The sequence below is a fragment of the Zosterops lateralis genome, assembly GCF_965231275.1.
Source record: "Zosterops lateralis genome assembly, chromosome: 1".
Taxonomy (NCBI): Eukaryota; Metazoa; Chordata; class Aves; order Passeriformes; family Zosteropidae; genus Zosterops; species Zosterops lateralis.
Window position 1 is genome coordinate 99,231,368 of NC_139762.1, and position 13,276 is coordinate 99,244,643.

At 36.6% G+C, this 13,276-nt stretch overlaps 1 long non-coding RNA gene across 1 annotated transcript in view; it reads left to right on the plus strand.

Moving 5' to 3' along the window:
- Positions 1-11,425, plus strand: part of LOC310910603 — a 27,702-nt gene extending 16,277 nt beyond the window's left edge. Inside the window, exon 3 of the long non-coding RNA XR_014590383.1 lies at positions 11,340-11,425. This is a non-coding gene — a long non-coding RNA (uncharacterized lncRNA). The remainder of the gene's footprint in view (positions 1-11,339) is intronic.
- The last annotated feature ends 1,851 nt before the right edge of the window (positions 11,426-13,276 follow it).

The following is a 13,276-nucleotide window of genomic DNA, read 5'->3' on the forward strand; positions in this document are numbered from 1 at the left end:
TGGAATCCTCAGAGCTCCTGAGAAGTGATTTGAGCAATGTGAATCAGTTCCACTTCACAAGGGAAGAAACCTATTTATCACACATTTTCCTCACTCTTCTCTCTCACAGCTGCTGCACAGCATTCTTTGCCCTTTTTCAAATATGTTTTCACAGCGATGTCACCAGCATTACTGATGGAGTCAACCTTGGCCAGCCATGACCTGTTTTAGAGCCATCTGGAACTGACTCTGGTCAACCTGTCTTCTGAGACTAAAACTTTGGCACTTATACCCAATATACCACCACATAAGAGACAACTATACGGTGCAACATCTGTTGATGCTTAAAGTTTCAGCTTTCATGTTTTCCAGATTCTGTGCTGCCTGAGTGTGTAGTTCTGAGCTTCATATTAAGTGCCGGTAAGCTCTCTTCACAGAGTAGGTAAACAAAACAAATCTAGAGACGAAGGACAACTGATACAAGTTTTCAGGCCCAAAAGTATAAACAACGCTGGACTGAAGGGAGAAAACAAGGAGGATGAAACCTCATAATCTGAAGCTGTAATTGGACAATTAAATCTCAATATGCAAATGGACCAAAACTTATAAAAGTGTAAGACCTTGTGACCTGTTAGCCATTCTGTGACCATTTTGGGTCCACTTTGGGTGTAGCCCTAGCCAGGCTCTTGTACTGCCCAAGGTGTATATCCTTTAAGGCCTTTTAATAAATACCTACTTTATTGTCTAGCTCTGTCTAGTCTCTGTTCCAGGTCAGCCTTCTCAATGCATCGTGGTGCATCTCAGACCAGAACATAACGAGGAACCATGACAGGTTTTCTGGCACCCCAAGGAGTGTCCCACACGCAAACTGGAAAATCATCCATAGAAAGGTGATCTGGGAGACTTCACAGAGCAGAGTCCTATGAGCTTGTAGCCCTTTTCATGAAGGACTCCTATTGCTCCTAGTCTTACCATGAAAAGAGGAAAACCCTACCACAGACATATTTCACCCTTGTATACATTTACACCCTTGTATATCAGGTACAGCCCTTCTTCCCTCAAGATGTTTGACATCATCTGCATTTCCCCTCTTTAAGTCTTCTTCCAGTCACACAAGCCACAGGTCGTCTTTGCCTCATTTATCTATTTACACCTCTTCATGCATGGTTTGTCTCCAGATAGCATCACCAAGCAGCATCCACGAGCTCCTTGCAAATCCTGAGGAATACTCTCTTTCCCTTTTGCTGAAAACTATCCTTTGAGGCTTAATGCCTTCTTTTTCTTATTCTTTGCTCTGTGTCATAATCTATTCTGCTTCCTACAACATGGATGAAAACCTTACAAGGGCTTCTTACAAGTCCTTTTTACTTACCACATGGATCAAATATACATAGGAAAATCAAGTTAAAATCAGTTTAGGATGATATTCACAGAGGTCCAAGACATAAAAGGGAACAGGAGACCCTCTCATTGAGTAACAGAGGTGAACCCCCTGCTTTCTGAACTCTTTTGGAAATTTAGATGTGGCTAGATCCAATCTTAGTCTCAGAGCTGGATAATGGTTCATAACTAAAGGAATTAACTGCATGGATTTCATTAGTATAAATTTAGCAAGGTGTCAACAATTTACAGAGGATCTGTTGTGAATAAGGGGTCTCTTTGGGTGAAGAAGAGTCTCTCTGTCTCAAGTAAGGAATCTCAGGCCTTGAGAGGTATCCCATCTCAAGGAGAGAGTCACTGGCATCCAGTCCAGCTGCAATTTACAAAGCATTCAAACGGGACTCATCCAAAGATCTATTGTCAGCAGAAAGCTCCTCTGCTTCAAGGAGCAGCCTTGAGAGGTTTCACAGCCAACAGGGAGATCACAGCCATGCAGCCACATTGCCTAGCAGGGGCAGCTCAAAGAAGGCTCACCTGGGCTGTCACATTCATGGGATACAGCAGTTGGCTCACAGTCAAATTGCATACCAAGAAAAGGGGGTGCATGATGCACCTTGTGTCCACAGTTTTCTCTGTTCTTTCATTAATGATTCTTGGTAAAACCATGCACTATTCATGTGTTAATCTCAAAGTTGATGTTCCAAGCTCATATGCATCAATGCTCATGGAGCCATTCTGCCCCTTTGTGGACTTTCTTACAGAATTCTTGGCCTGTGTCCCAGTCTTTTACCTCCTTTGGAGCATCTATCAAATTATTGCTAGTTTGGTTAAGGGGGTCAAGTGCATCCATCACCCCAGTTTGCCCACACACACACAGATAACATCAAATGTCACATGTGTCATCTGACTTCTCCAGATGGATGGAGGATGTCTGCTGGGTTGGATGGTTTGTTTTACCACCAGTTTTTTGGCATCTCTGAGCATAAACTGCTTTCTGGGACTGTTATTTTTCTGGGTGTATGCTAGTGTGATCATACTGACCATCCCTTGAGCTCTCTTGCTCTCTTCCATGGCAGATTTTTCAGTGGTCATGTCAAATCCCTTCTGTCAGAGAAATGTCAAATGTTTTATTATCTGAGACAAAAAAAAAAATTCATTGATATGTAACTTCCTGATGTACTGTCCTTGATTTCCTTCTGTTGCAGGGAAGTGAACTTGATATGTGTTTAAGTTGTAGTCTTTTTTGGTCCTGTGTTTCTAGACTGCTTCTAATATCCCTGGACAATTAAATGAATGGGTTTGCAGAGGCAAAATGGCTAGAAACAGTGTGTGGTTTTCAATTAGTTACCCATAATTACAACATTATTATATGTCAGAAGATCCTGTCCCATACAAAAAATGGGATCAGGAAAAGGCTGACCTGAAACTCTCATGGGACCCTTTGAGTCCCTCAATATCAAAATCATTCACAGTTCATTGTTTTCCTTTACTTTCTTTTCCATTTTTCTCTTACGAAAGCAAAAAGCAGGCAGTAAGTATGAAAAAGTAATTGTTCTGTTAAAACAAGTCTGTCCAAACACAATTTCCGTTTTCAAATCATGCTATTTCTATATGACTGACTTTGCAACAAAGGAAATTTAATTCACATATGAGGAAACACTTCAGGAGGTTGTGACATACACAGAAATAAAGGGGTTTGATAAGAGGTTAAAAAAGTAACCTGTGTAACTTAGAATAGCTGTAGGTCTTTCTGCCTTGGGACAAGGGAACAGAGGAGTTAGCCCTATTTTTCTGAGAGTTTTTTGTAATTTTACTAGAGCTAGACAAGCCAACTATCAATGCAACTCAATAGTAACTATTCTACTAATACAGCAGAGTCAACAAAAGATGTCTGTGAAAGGTCTAAGACTAAACTGTTTACTAATAGGTTTGTGTCTGTCACCTGCTTGTAATAGAATAGAGAATTAATGCAGTGTTAGAGCAAATGATAGATAATTTACACAAACCAAAAATTCTGAAATTATCTAATTATATTGATTAGCTAGAGGTTTGTCCTCTTTCCTATTTCACAATTGTGACACTACCTCAAAGAAGTTTTTCTTATTTTTTGAGCTATTTATATATAGGTTTACAATAACACTTATGAAATATCACACCTTGATTACCAAATCCAAGAGAAGTTAGCAAAAAGGGGTATTTTTTCATTATTCTCCTTGTGCATCTCCACTATTCTGATCTGACTTGCCATAATTATACTTCCAAAAAAAATGTTCTATATATTAAGTAATAGCCTATGATTTTGATTAAAAGCAACTCATTGACCAGGTTTCAACAAGAATTAGAAACACACACAGAGAAAGCAACTGTTTTCTGTTTGCACATTCCATTTGGATTTTATTTGTGCTCCACAGCTGCATCCTTTGAGTCCAGTGGAGTCCTGCCTTATGTATTATTGCATATATAAAAAGTATAGAAAACAGCCAGCTATTCCCCAATACTTAGAGTTTGAGTTGTCATGGATGTGTTGTTGGGGTTTTTTTTAATCAAGTTTGGGTATCCTACAACCAAGGCTTTAGCCTTTTGGGGAGGAAAGAATCTTGATGCAAGGATCATGGTGAATATGTCTGAGCAGGCTCTTACAGAGAGACACAGCCCAGTTCTGACTGTACTTCTATTCAATCATGTGCTAATCAACTCCAAAGTGAAGCCATTCGTTTAGATTTTGCATCCAGCTAAATCTATCCCTTTTGCTTCTAATCAAGAAGTGGACATAAATGCAGAGAGAGGGTGTGTCTTTTTCTGCCTGCAATCATATCTCATACAGCCTGATACAGGAGGTCACATAATTGTATTTTTTGTATACCTCTCCCTGCAACAGAAAGTAATCAAAGAGGTTGTCTCTTAAATGAGCACATAAATCTGTTTAAACACAAGGATTTGATTACACAAATGCAGCAATTCAAAGACATAATCTAGCAGGGAAACTGACATCTGTAATAAAAATCTGGTTGGCAAAGAAGCAGGAATTAGTGGAAGGGGAAGAAAACTGGTGTTATCAGCAAACATTTCCCCACATAGTAATTTAGTTCTTCTCCTTGCTACAGCACAGAAAAATGCCCCAGCTCTCCATGTCTGTGTAAAAACTAATATGTGAAGCTCAATCCTCTTTTCCTCCTGAATCTTCCAGAGTTAATCTGCACAGTTTCCCATTAATAATACTGTGACTTTATCCCATAGAGTAATTAATAATCAATCCCAGGAAGGGTTGGAGGTAGTTCACTTCTAGTAGAAATGTTTAACTACCAGAAAACTTGAAAATTGCCTTTCACACATCAAATGCTCCGTACAGGCATCTCAATTCATGACAGAATGAAGTCATTGCACTCCCCTTTCAGATTCAACCCATCCTTGTGTCTGTTCACAAATCACTGCTCAAGAGACAGTTTAGAGATTGTAAAGTCAAAATAAGACATACAGTGCAAAATTGATGTACAAGTTCCTCAAAGCTACAGTGTCAAAAGTCTAAAATAGTTACATATCTCAAATCAGTGTATTAGGAAATTCTACTTTTTGTAAAAGGATACTTTATTACAATATGGGGAGGGGGTGGAGGGGAAGCTTCTCAGAAATCTACTTTTAGAGATCTGTAAAGACTATTTAAACTCCACTGGGCTGGAAATGTCTGGAATATTTTTAAGTGACTGTTCATATTATTTGGCAACCTTTACCTAGAGCAGAGATCTAGGGAATAAGCAGAGAAATAATTAGTCTTAATAACTAAAGTGAAGTGTGTAAAAGTAGGTGGGTCCTAGACTTTTCCACTGCAGAGCAAGACCTTGCTCATGCTCTGTGTCACATAAAGGATTTGCTGCTGAAGAAATGTCCATTGCAAAACGCCCAGAGAGCACTCTGACAATGGACATTGTGTCAAGTGGGATGCACTCAGGTTCTCATTTCCATTAAAATCAGTGGCTAAAGACCTCTGAGAATATGATTGTGGTTAATATCACTGATTAGAATAATAGCTAGTAATTAAGCCATGTTGCAAGGGTCATGCATTCTGACACCCATAGATTTAAATTTTATTTAAGACTTTACCCTTCACACATTGTACCTCTTGTTAACTATAAAAAAAGTAAATGAGAATCTGAATACATTCATCTTCAGCTTTGGGCCTCTGTCCTTTGGTTTTATGTTTAAAACCCTTTACTTTGTAACTGCTACTTGTGTGCCTGTAAGATGTATTCAGATCACCCCTGATCTCTCTCTCCTGTAGCCTGGATAAATGAGCAAGAATCTAGTGTTTCATTCTGATAATTGTTCAACTCTTTGTAATTAGACTGGAGTTAAAGAATATTTTGTACGTATCTCTATATATTGCATATTTTGGCAAATACTTGACAAGTATGGCCGTTTGGGAAATGATGCCTATTTGCAATGCTGTGTGCCAAATTGTTAAACAGTTGTATTTGTCATCTGTGAGTTTCCAGACTTCTTGAGCAATCTTTGCACCATTGCTAGTGTTCTGAACACAATTTTAGGCGACAACCTTATGGTTCCTAGTGGATATTCTCCATTTATGACAATATTTATCTCCCTGTTTTTCAGCTTAGTAGCAGTGATGCCTTGAACTTTACATGCAACACTTTTTATTATAAAGCACATAAAGCAGAGTTTATAAAAACTTCTGCTTTTGTTCAATATTTTGCATGCCAAATCATGCCCTTTGCAATGCTGCTTTGACAAAGTGAACAAGTTTATAAATAGAAAAGGAAATGGCATAATCTACAGGATTTTTTTTTTAAGACACTCTTCATTTTCTTAGCATAATGACCAGCTATTTCATTACTTTTTTCAAAATCTTTCTTATTAACATCTTGTACTTCCTCACCTGGTGCAGACTCCTCTTAGTGGAAAAATAAAATAGCTCCTTCAGCTCCAATTTTTAGCAAGACTCTGGTACCAAAATTACACTCAGGTGTATTTATAGATTTGCATAAGCATTTGCAGAAACATGAATCTGTCATGGATGGCAAAATACACTCATTCTCTCTTTTGCCATAGCATTATCCTAAAATGTGAAATTATAATTAAAATTATTTCAAAGTTTGGGTTTAAATAACATTTTTATTAATTATGCACTGTTCCTTATTGTCACATTTTGACATTTCTCTCTTTAGCCTTATACTCCATAAGCAAATTAGTATGGAAGAATAATCCTTAATTACTCTAAATAGAAATAATTTTCATAATCAGTACACTAAATGTGTCAAACTGTACATATTTTTTGTTGTTCTTCTTGTTGTTCATCATTTCAATTTCTGAAGTATACCATTGTTCAGGCTTAATGTAATTATGCACCTTCTTTCTGAATAAAGAACAAACTATTTCCAGCTCTGCTGAGAGCCAATATAGCTCTTTAGCAGCCCTGGGATAAGATGAAATTTAAAGCACATACAATTAGCTGAAGAAAAGCATTTTCTAAATAAAAAGATAAAGGAGATAGCTCTTTTTATTACAAAACATCAAAGATCAAACATGACTGGCAAAGTACAGGAATTCTGTGTTAATTCAATGTGATTTTTAGAGATGTTTTCTTCTGCTTCTCGAATGTGTTTAGAATTGTTTCAGTTTTAGCTATTTCACATAATAAACTTGATGGGAAAAATATTCTTTTAACTGGATTTTTTTTTTAAGTGTTTGATTCAACAACTTTGAGATCACAGTTGACCTGTGCCAATACTTCCCTGGCCATGGCAAACCCATTTCACAAGCACATTCTGTGTTCACATTGCATACAAACTGTAACATGATGAATGAACTGTGGAGAAAATCTCAGCTGCTTGTGCTTCTTTAGGGTGATTTGGTTGCACTGCCCATTGGTAGAAAAGAGATGGAAGCTAAAAACAGCCTGGCCTCTCCTAGCCCATTTACTCAACTTACTGGCCACAAACACAGAAAGAAACTTTATCTCCTCTTCTTCTATTACATATCAGTGGTAAGCCCATCAAAATGTACCAGAAATTAAAAAGTCAGATTCATTATGATCAGAAACTGTCCCAGCTGTGGGTGCAGGAAATCTTTATGTCTCGTCTGTTAGAGAATCAGTAAGAGAGATTGTTCTGTGAAGCAAAGTGCCTTCAGAATTTGGCTTCCTGATTCACAGAAAGCTCAGGAAGATTAAGGAGGAAGAAAGAAATCGCAACTTGAGAGTCATTGTTTCTGGAAACACTGTGAGGATTCAGCATATATGGAGTTTGCTTGGAGCATGTTTCAGGGCAGGTCTGTAAGAGCAGTTTTCTTTCTGGCTCTGCTTGCAGGCTGCCTTGGACCACAACAGGCAATTTAGCAGGAATTGTGCAGGCTGCCATGGTTTTGTTCAAAAAGCATTCCTGGAGACCTCCTCGCCAATTGCAGTGATCTTTCATTTCGTAGGATCTTCACTTCACTTCACTGTAGTTTAAATCTAGTAAAACACATGTAATGATCCAGGAAATTTTTCCATTTGTCACCTATAAGTGGCTTAGTGCTGAAAACTCATTCTATGTAACAGCCAGATTAAAAGTCAAGAATCCTCACATTTCTAGTGTTTGCTTTCTTGGTGTATTTTTTTTTTTTAATTACATTTAGAATGTAGTCCCAAGGGCTGATGAGAAACCATAAACAACAATATTCATTCAACCTTGACAATCTTGTATTTAAATGGACACAAGCCCATGGGGAAACAAAATACAATACCACCAAATCACAACAAAGAAGAGTGCCTGTTAATTAGGGGACTACAAGATAGGAAGGTGAATGCCTTGACAAAATATATAAGATTTTTTAAATGGGGGGAAAAGAAAGAATCCCTCCCTTTTTCTTTCTATTTTTGTTTTCATCTGAGCCTAAATGCCAGATTAGTACAAGATTAGTGAAGATTAGTACAAGAACACAAAAATCAATTTACTGATGCAAACGTTCAATTTTTTGCTCCAAGTCTTAGTATCCATGCATGGCTGAGAATGACAAATGAACAATATAAGAGGCTTTTCAATTATACATAACAGATAACCAAACATTGTTTGGGGGAAATGTATTTAGTGGGAGTAATAGGCAGGTAGATACAAACTAGATTGAGAACAAAATCCAAGTCTTTGTTGATTTTCTGTCACACTAAACAAATGAAGCATTCAATAAAAGCACACTATAGACTAATTAATAGTCAGGGGGAAAATCCTACAAATGCCTGAAGAAATGGATTTTTTTTTTCAATTTCCAAACTGAAACATAAGCCTTCTTTGTCTTGGAAAAGAAAAAGCAGTAGAAAAAGCTGTTGTATTGATTATCTCTGTTCTTTGCATGCCAAAGAATGTAAGCATTTATTTCAAACAGTAATCACTTCACACTAAACAGAATATGAAAGTACACAAACAGTATTAAAAAAAATAGATTATTCATAAAGCTAGAAATTAAATACAGGAAAAATAAGATGTCAAAAATGTCCAAACTGATAGAAGAGAACCAACAGTTGCCAATGAATTTAGAGACTAGCCAGATAAATTGTTTTGAAAAATCCATTTGAACAGTGCTTTGATCAAAAAAACAGTGTGATTTTTATCAGTGTAATGGCCATCACAAAAAGTAAATGAATCAGAAATTTCACCTGTCTGCCTTTTGAGGTTTAAGTGATATAAAAATTGCAAAAATTGAGCTGTCTTTGACATTCCAGTTAAACCTCCTCCCCCTATCCATTCACTACACTGGGAGGTCATATTTCAAATTGCTTTATTCCCTTCTTCAAAGTTACTCCTCCCACTCAAGCTTAACTCCACTATCAGCTTAACACCACCATCAGAGCTTCAGACATAAAGATAAATCAGAACTTCATAGAACAAAATGTTGTAGAGGTGGCCAGGTTAACTGCACCTACAATCCTAGGATTGTAGGGATGCTTTTTCAGCCTGCCACAAAGCCCTCTGAACAAAAGGAAACAAGAAAATGAAAGGAGTTCTTCAACCTGCTTTATCAAAGGATTGCACTTTTGCCCCTCCTGCTCAGAACAAACAACAGACAAACTGCTGCTCTTGCCCTCAGACAGTCCCACTGAGTGCCCTGGGGCTCAAGATTTTTCTGAGACTCAAGTAAGAAAGAAAAGTTAAAACAACTGAAATCATTCCTCAGTCTCTGAATCTTTAGATAGAGATTTCAATAGATGGACAAATTATTTTACTGACCTGAAATTGTAGAGTTTTCTTCATAATATTTATTGCTGTCTTTACACTTTCTGTATTTTTGCTAATTTTAATTACTGTAAAATGCATTAACAGTTCTTCTCCTATCTGGAGAGAAACCACAAATGTATAAATATCTATTTAGAAGTTCGGATTTCTTCAGAGATTTTTTAAAATGAGAAATAAGTCATATATAATATTAAGTTTCAAATCAAGAAATTTCTCATGTTGCATTTTATTTATTTCACTATGCAAATTATTTCGAAGTTTGTGAGCTTTCTTAAAAATTAACTCCCTAACTAAACTTTGAATTTCTGCTTGTTAATAGCTGACTAGAAATCCCAGTTGAGACACTATCACTTTACATGAAACTTCATTTTGCTGTCCTTAAGATGATGCGTGTTTTGCAATTAAGTATTAAAAAAACTCCCCATCAGGCAGGGAATGGTAAGAGAAGAAAGTCATCCCATGGGACCTGAACAGATCCAAGGCTGCCTGACAAGGCTGTGTGCCACAGTGTGCCATCAGCAATGCTTGTCATAAACCAGGCTAGAAGGAGAAGAGGGAACTTCTCCTGCCTTGTAGGAGGATCTAAAAGAGGAGAACACAAAGTTCTAGATATTTCCCTTCTAAGGTATTGGCTCCTCCTGAATGTTGAATGACTAGAGCTTTCCAAAAAAAGTGAATTTATACCTGTCTTGAAGGCTTTATTGGTTTTGCGTTCATATAAAACTGAATACTTTTCCGTTTTTTACCATATTTACAGATACTTTTTGACAAGTACAATGATCCAAATATACAGGTAAATGTTGGCATTTATCTAGGTGCAATGAAAAGTTAAGGATATGTTTATTTTCTGAAGGCAATTGTATTCATTATAATAGCTTTCACTGCAAACTACATCAAGAGAAATTATTTTGTTAGTAGAACTGCGAAAGCAAAATTAGTGAGAAAAAGCAAAAAAAAAATAATCAAGAGCTTAAATAAATGGGAGATAATCATGGAAATAAAGTTATTCATAGAAATAAATTTATAAATTTAGAAGCATCACAGTATTTGCTTTTTGAAATTGAAAATAATTAAATACTAATTTTGATAGTGGATAATCAAATTAACAACCATCTCCTCTAGGTTTTTGATGGTTAGAATGTCCTCCAAAAGCTCCATAAAGAGGAAACACAAGGAAAACAAACTAATTAGAAAATAAAAAAGGAAAATTATACTAGAAAGCCAATCACTCTTGAAAAAAGAAGTATTCCTTTTAGGTGTTCTCATTTGCGCTTGTGAAGAAATAATGTAGTTTTTTTATAGGATTACTAAATTCTCGTGACATATTATTGACTGAATGAAAAATGTTTTCCATCCATGGAAAAATGTTTTGGTCACCTTGAATACCAGTATTTGAGCAGAACCTGACCACTCCACTAAGTGCATGAAAATCATCTCTCAGGGAAAAAGCAATATCATCTTTTCCTTTTAAAACCTAACTAATCTCTCATGTTGAGTAGCAACCTTATACCTACAACACTTGCAACAGCACAATACAAAAATAGCAAATACAATTATTGATAAATAAGTAAATATTAACATGACCCCCACATGTACTGAGTTTAATACATTCCTGGATTATGTTGTAGTATTTAACAAAATTTCATAGACAATTCCTTTTAGAAAAATTGATCAAAAAAAGCTCAGATTCATTAAAAAAAACCCACAAAACCTCTACTGGCATTCTAATCCCATCTTTTATCATTTTCTGTATTTCAGTGTGCAAGATAAAACATGCTAACATTTGAAAAAGTTGGCTGAATCCTTTCTTCTTGGAGCTCTGTTTGACCATATGGCACTGCCTCAGGGATGAATTCATTACCAGTGTACCTCCAGAAATTCCCTAAAACTTACTTTGCTTTCATACTGCAAGTCACTGAAAAAATCATTGGTGGCATCTTTGTGCAAATACTGGATTACTAGTAATAAAATTGCAAATACTTACATATTTTTGATTTAGCAATTTACAATTAGACTGTCTTCTGCTTAAGAAAAACCTCTTCTCCTGCTAATGTTTTCTCTAGACATCTGTCTCCAAAAGATCATTGCTTGCTTTCCGATGACAAAGCAGCCTAATAGTTGCCTTTTCTGCAAAGTTCCAAATTTGCACAACATGTTGAAAATTGCATGGTATAAAAATCTGGCCTAACAGATCTACTTTGTAGCAAGAATCAAATGGCAGGCTAAATCCATGCTTGCTTATTTTGTTAGAGATCATGGCTACAGAATCGGAGATTTTGCTAAGTATTTAATATAACTAATAAATTACAGTTGATGCATTCCTTGCATACTAGATGGGAAAAAAAGTGTATGCTGTGGAAGTAGTATTTGTGTTTTTCTTGACCCTTCTGAGGTCACATTTTTCACTCACCCTTCTTCTAACCAAAACTACTGATCCTGTCTCCTCCTTGAAAGCCTGGACTATTTATAGCGCTCTTTACTGCTACAATTTCTAGTTCTCTTACTCTTTTCACATGTTGTGAAAATACTGTTTATTTCCTACAGTGCTCTTTCGAATTGAAACACAGTGGGACAAAAACACATGCAATTTAAGTCTTGAATTGGCTATAGTTTTTTAAGCACAGATCTGGAAAAAATCATTGTAACAAGTTTTTCTAGTGATAAGGTCATTCTCTAATTATTTTGCATTTTTCAACCTTCAAACTAAAGTAATCTACTACTTTAATGGCTCAATAAATAGAAATAATAAATTTTATGCAGTGTGATAACAGGGATACATTTTTTATTTATGTCATGCAATTCTAACTGCTTTTTCATTGTAATTCATTGTAGTACATCTTTCTTGAATATTATATAGCAAAAAAAAATTTTAATAACTCTTGGCCTCTCTCTGACATATTGTTTCCTACTTACATATCTTCCCTTCACAAAACAAAACAGAAAATTCAAGCATTAACATTAGAAAAACCGATCTGCCTAGAATTGTAGTGATTTATGCTTAGGTAGATGGCATGTCACAGGGCATTTTAAATTATTTCTCATCTCTGATCCCTTTTCTAAATGCCCACAGCACCTTTCAGAATAAAACTCTGATAAATACTAACCTTCCTATTTCTTAAAATTGCGCTTCCTCAGACATTCACTGTGCATTTATCCATAGCATCAGACACCTGTGCTGAGCAGCAAAGAGCCGCTGTGGCCAGCTCAAAAGTACAGCAAATGCATCTGTCTTGGTTTGTAATATGTAACCAAAGATGTGTATTCTATTTTCCATCTGTTGAAATTGGCTGGGGAGGTGTTTTTCCTTTATCTCTTGTATAACCCATTCCTCATAACTCCAAGGCAGTGGGGGCGGGTGCCTTCTACTAATGGGCCAGCTGTTAAAACCAGGTGGGGCAGTGTTCTTATCTCTCCCATGACCCATCCTCCCTTCAGGGGGATATCTGCTGTTAATGGGCCATGAAGGCTCACTGCATGACTGATACAATTACATCCTCCCATTGTGAGATGCTTCACACAGTGGGAGGAGCCAAGCATTCCTAGCTGCAATTCAGAACACCAGGATTTTTGCTTTTCCACTGGATTTCCCAGAGGATGACCAGACCCATCTTGCCACCACTGGAGCCTTCAACAGGATCATCTCTACTCCAACAGAACCCCATCTGTTACTCCAGGAGGATTTATTTGGACTGCTT